A 6,425-nucleotide genomic window follows, 5' to 3' on the forward strand; every position below is an offset into this window, starting at 1 on the left:
CTTGTTCTTCAACTTGATGAATGTGATGATCCGTGACACTCATCATCATTCTCACCTATGAACATGTGACTGACAACCACCTCCGTTCTACCTTAGATTGAGTGAATATCTCTTGGATTCCTGATACACGATGCATGGTTGATCGCCTGACAACCGAGTGCTCGCCTGACAAACGAGCCAGCCATTCCGTAAGATCAGAGTCTTCGTGGTATAGGCAAGAACTGATGGCGGCATTCAAGAGAATCCGGAAGGTCTAACCTTGTCTGTGGTATTCTGAGTAGGATTCAATGATTGAATGACTGTGACGTGCTTCAAACTCCTGAGGGCGGGGCGTTAGTGACAGACGCAAAAGAATCACTGGATTCTATTCCGGCCTGATTGAGAACCGACAGATGGATAGCCGTGCCGTGACAGGGTGCGTTGAACATTTCCACTGAGAGGATGGGAGGTAGCTGATGAGCGGATAATTTGTACGCTTTTTGGCATTGTTTTTAGTATGTTTTTAGTAGTTTTAGTTGAGTTTTTAGTATATTTTTATTAGTTTTGAGTTAAAATTCACTTTTCTGGACTTTAGTATGAGTTTGTGTGTTTTTCTGTGATTTCAGGTATTTTCTGGCTGAAATTGAGGGACCTGAGCAAAAATCCGATTCAGAGACGGAAAAGGACTGCAGATGCTGTTGGATTCTGACCTCCCTGCACTCGAAGTGGATTTTCTGGAGCTACAGAAGCCCAATTGGCGCGCTCTCAACGGCGTTGGAAAGTAGACATTCTGGGCTTTCCAGCAATATATGATAGTCCATACTTTGCCCAAGATTTGATGGCCCAAACCGGCGTCCAAAGTCACCTTCAGAATTCCCAGCGTTAAACGCCGAAACTGGCACCAAAATGGGAGTTAAACGCCCAAACTGGCATAAAAGCTGGCGTTTAACTCCAAGGAGAGTCTCTACACGAAAATGCTTCATTGCTCAGCCCAAGCACACACCAAGTGGGCCCGGAAGTGGATTTTTATGTCATTTACTCACCTTTGTACACCTTAGGCTACTAGTTTTCTATAAGTAGGACCTTTTACTATTGTATTTTCATCTAAGGATCTTGGTAGCTATCTTTGAGTTTTATGCTATCTTAGATCATTGGGAGGCTGGCCTCACGGCCATGCCTAGACCTTGTTCTTATGTATTTTCAACGGTGGAGTTTCTACACACCATAGATTAAGGTGTGGAGCTCTGCTGTACCTCGAGTATTAATGCAATTACTATTGTTCTTCTATTCAATTCCGCTTGTTCTTTGTCCAAGATATCACTTGCTCTTCAACTGATGAAGGTGATGATTGACACTCATCATTCTCACTCATGAACAAGGTGACTGACAACCATTCTTGTTCTACAAGCATACGAGGCTTAGTGAATATCTCTTGGATTCTTTAAAAGGAATCTTCGTGGTATAGGCAAGAACTGATGGCAGCATTCAAGAGAATCCGGAAGGTCTAACCTTGTCTATGGTATTCTGAGTAGGATTCAATGATTGAATGACTGTGACGTGCTTCAAACTCCTGAGGGCGGGGCGTTAGTGACAGACGCAAAAGAATCACTGGATTCTATTCCGGCCTGATTGAGAACCGACAGATGGATAGCCGTGCCGTGACAGGGTGCGTTGAACATTTCCAATGAGAGGATGGGAGGTAGCCACTGACAACGGTGAAACCCTTGCATAAGCTTGCCATGGAAAGGAGTAAGAAGGATTTGATGAAGACAGTAGGAAAGCAGAGAGACGGAAGGGAAGGCATCTTCATTCGCTTATCTGAAGCTCTCACCAATGATATACATAAGTATCTCTATCTTTATCTTTATGCTTTATTCGTTTATCACTATACCTATTTGAGTCTGCCTGACTGAGATTTACAAGGTGACCATAGCTTGCTTCATAGCAACAATCTCCGTGGGATCGACCCTTACTCGCGTAAGGTTTATTACTTGGACGACCCAGTGCACTTGCTGGTTAGTTGTGCGAAGTTGTGTGTATGCCATGGTATTGAGCACCAAGTCTTTGGAGCCATTACCGGGGATTATTCGAATATGGACAAAGTAGTGATCACAATTTCGTGCACTAAGTTTTTGGCGCCGTTGCCGGGGATTGTTTGTGTATGGACAACTGACGGTTCATCTTGTTGCTTAGATTAGGTATTTATTTTTTTTCGAAATTCTTGAAGATGAATTCTAGAGTTTCATGATAATTTGTTGAAATCTGGCTGGCTGAGAAGCCATGTCTAATTTCATTGGACCGAGGTTTCAACTTATCATCACAAAAGCTTGTTGATTTTTTTTTCAATCTTGCTTTTGGAGCAATGATCTGCTAAGGCTTGGCTGGCCTTTGGCCATGTCTAGTGTTTTGGACCGAAGCTTTCTTTGAAAGCTTGGCTGGCTGTGAAGCCATGTCTAATTCCTGGACCGGAGTCTTAGACTAGCATTGCACTGATTCCTGGAATTCTCATTAAGAATTTTGATATCTTTTTCCACTTAATTTTCGAAAAAAGCACAAAAAAAATTTCACAAAATCATAAAAAAACAAAAATATTTTATGTTTCTTGTTTGAGTCTAGTGTCTCATTTTAAGTTTGGTGTCAATTGCATGTTTCTGTTCTTCTTGCATTTTTCGAATTTATGCATGTGTCTTCATTAATCTTCAAGTTGTTCTTGATGATTTCCTTGTTCTGATCTTTGAATTCTTTTGACTTGAGTGTTTATGTGTCTCATATAGTGTCAGTAGTATACAAACTACTAAGTTTGGTGTCTTGCATGCATTGTTATTTGATTCTTGTTGCATTTTGATTATTAAAAATCCAAAAATATTTTTTAAATTGTGTCTTTTCAAGTCAATAATACAAAGAATTCAAGATTCAGAACATACTGCAGAAGAATTATACAGAAAAAGCTGGGCGTTCAAAACGCCCAGTGAAGAAGACAGACTGGCGTTTAAACGCCAGCCAGGGTACCTGGTTGGGCGTTTAACGCCCAAAAAGGGTGCATTTTGGGCGTTAAACGCCAGAATGGATACCATTCTGGGCGTTTAACGCCAGGATGGTGCTAGGGGGAAGATTTTGTTTTTCAAATCAAATTTTTTCAAGTTTTCAAAGTTTTTCAAAATCAAATCTTTTTCAAATCAAATCTTTTCAATCAAATGTTTTCAAAATCAATTTCTTTCCTTTTTCTAAGATACTTACTAACAATTAATGATTTGATTGAACATCTCAAGATTGTTGCCTTTTCTGTTGAGAAAGGTTTAATGTTTGAATCATATCTTTTCTTGTTAGGCAAGTCATTAATTTTTAAAATCAAATCTTTTTAAAATTGTTTTCAAATCAAATCTTTTTAAAATTGTTTTCAAATCATATCTTCTCAATCACATCTTTTTCAAAATAAGTTTTCAATCAAATCTTTTTAATTTCTAATTTCAAAATCTTTTTCAAAAATCACTTGATTTCTTTTCTACTTTGAGTTTTCGAAAATTATCAATCAATCTTGCAAAATGTTTCTGACATCTTTTTAATTAATTTTCGAAAATTCTCTTCCCCTCTTCTCACATCCTTCTATTTATGGAGTATCACTCCTTCTTAATGCACAATTCGAACTCCATCTAATTAAAGTTCGAATTCTTCTTCTACCTCTTTCTTCTATTCTTCTGTTCTTCTGACACCTCAAGGAATCTCTATACTGTGACATAGAGGATTCCACATTTTCTTGTTTTCTTCTCTTTCATATGAGCAGGAACAAAGACAAAGGCATTCTTGTTGAAGCTGACCCTGAACCTGAAAGGACCTTGAAGCGAAAGCTAAGAGAAGCTAAGGCACAACTCTCTGTAGAGGACCTAACCGAATTCTTCAAAGAAGAAGAACACATGGCAGCCGAAAACAACAACAATGCCAACAATGCAAGGAAGGTGCTGGGTGACTTTACTGCACCTACTCCCAATTTCTATGGGAGAAGCATCTCTATCCCTGCCATTGGAGCAAACAACTTTGAGCTTAAGCCTCAATTAGTTTCTCTAATGCAACAGAATTGCAAGTTCCATGGACTTCCAATGGAAGATCCTCATCAGTTTTTAGCTGAGTTCTTGCAAATCTGTGACACAGTCAAGACTAATGGGGTTGACCCTGAGGTCTACAGACTGATGCTATTCCCTTTTGCTGTAAGAGACAGAGCTAGAATATGGTTGGATTCTCAACCTAAAGAAAGCCTGGATTCTTGGGAAAAGCTAGTCAATGCCTTCTTGGCAAAGTTCTTTCCACCTCAAAAATGGAGTAAGCTTAGAGTGGAAGTCCAAACCTTCAGACAGAAGGATGGAGAATCCCTCTATGAAGCTTGGGAAAGATACAAACAATTAATCAGAAAATGTCCCTCAGACATGCTTTCTGAATGGAGCATCATATGTATTTTCTATGATGGTCTCTCTGAACTATCCAAGATGTCTTTGGATAGCTCTGCTGGAGGATCTCTTCACTTGAAGAAGACACCTACAGAGGCTCAAGAGCTAATTGAAATGGTTGCAAATAACCAATTCATGTACACTTCTGAAAGGAATCCTGTGAACAATGGGACTAGTCAGAAGAAAGGAGTTCTTGAGATTGACACTCTGAACGCCATTCTGGCTCAGAATAAGATATTGACTCAACAAGTCAATTTGATTTCTCAAAGTCTGTCTGGAATGCAAAATGCACCTGGCAGTACTAAGGATGCTTCATCTGAGGAAGAAGCTTATGATCCTGAGAACCCTTCAATGGAAGAGGTGAATTACCTAGGAGAACCCTATGGAAACACCTATAATTCTTCATGGAGAAATCACCCAAATTTCTCATGGAAGAATCAAGAGAGACCTCAACAAGGTTTCAACAACAACCATGGTGGAAGAAACAGGTTTAGCAATAACAAACCTTTTCCATCATCTTCTCAGCAACAGACAGAGAATTCTAAGCAGAACCCCTCTGACTTAGCAACCATGGTCTCTGATCTAATCAAAACCACTCAAAGTTTCATGACTGAAACAAGGTCTTCCATTAGGAATTTGGAAGCACAAGTGGGACAGCTGAGCAAGAAAGTTACTGAACTCCCTCCAAGTACTCTTCCAAGCAATACAGAAGAAAACCCAAAAGGAGAGTGCAAGGCCATTAACATGGCCGAATTTGGAGAGGAAGGAGAGGCAGTGAACGCCACTGAGGAAGACCTCAATGGGCGTGCACTGACCTTCAATGAGTTCCCTAATGAGGAACCATGGGAATCTGAGGGTCAAAATGAGACCATAGAGATTCCATTGGACTTACTTCTGCCTTTCATGAGCTCTGATGAGTATTCTTCCTCTGAAGAGGATGAGTATGTCACTGAAGAGCAAGTTGCTAAATACCTTGGAGCAATCATGAAGCTAAATGACAAGTTATTTGGAAATGAGACGTGGGAGGATGAACCTCCTTTGCTCACCAAAGAACTGGATGACTTGTCTAGGCAGAAATTACCTCAAAAGAGACAAGATCCTGGGAAGTTTTCAATACCTTGTACCATAGGCACCATGACCTTCAAGAAGGCCCTGTGTGACTTAGGGTCAAGTGTGAACCTCATGCCTCTCTCTGTAATGGAGAAGCTAGGGATCTTTGAGGTACAAGCTGCAAGAATCTCACTAGAGATGGCAGACAACTCAAGAAAACAGCTCATGGACTTGTAGAGAATGTTTTGGTAAAAGTTTGAAGACCATTACATCCCTACTGATTTCATAGTCCTAGAGACTGGGAAGTGCATGGATGAATCCATCATCCTTGGTAGACCCTTCCTAGCCACAGCAAAGGCTGTGATTGATGTTGATGGAGGTGATCTGATCATTCAAGTGAATGAAGAATCCTTTGTGTTTAAGGCTCAAGGATATCCCTCTGTCATCATGGAGAAGAAGCATGAAGAGCTTCTCTCAAATCAGAGACAAACAGAGCCCCCACAGTCAAACTCTAAGTTTGGGTTGGGAGGCCACAACCAAACTCTAAGTTTGGTGTTGAACCCCCATTCAAACTCTAAGTTTGGTGTTGGGAGGTTCCAACATTGCTCTGAGTATCTGTGAGGCTCCATGAGAGCCCTCTGTCAAGCTACTGGCATTAAAGAAGCGCTTGTTGGGAGGCAACCCAATAATTATATTTTATCTATTTTCTTTTGTTATTTTATGTTTTTTGTAGGTTGATGATCATAAGAAGTCACAAAATCCATTGAAAAAGCAAAAACAAAATGAAAAACAGGAAGAAAAATAGCACACCCTGGAGGAAGATGTTGCTGGCGTTCAAACGCCAGTAAGCCTAGCAGTTGGGCGTTTAACGCCCAGTCTGGCACCATTCTGGGCATTTAACGCCAGAAAGGGGCACCAGACTGGCGTTAAACGCCAGAAAAGGGCAAGAACCTGGCG

The 6,425-nt window shown here is 40.5% G+C and overlaps 1 non-coding gene across 1 annotated transcript; it reads right to left on the reverse strand.

Moving 5' to 3' along the window:
• Positions 1 to 4,295: 4,295 nt before the first annotated feature.
• On the reverse strand, positions 4,296 to 4,403 carry LOC130983622 (small nucleolar RNA R71). The gene has a single exon (XR_009087604.1). It is a non-coding gene; the product is annotated as a small nucleolar RNA R71 (small nucleolar RNA).
• Between the last annotated feature and the right edge of the window lie 2,022 nt (positions 4,404 to 6,425).

This window comes from Arachis stenosperma, chromosome 5 (genome assembly GCF_014773155.1).
Source record: "Arachis stenosperma cultivar V10309 chromosome 5, arast.V10309.gnm1.PFL2, whole genome shotgun sequence".
Classification (NCBI taxonomy): domain Eukaryota; kingdom Viridiplantae; phylum Streptophyta; class Magnoliopsida; order Fabales; family Fabaceae; genus Arachis; species Arachis stenosperma.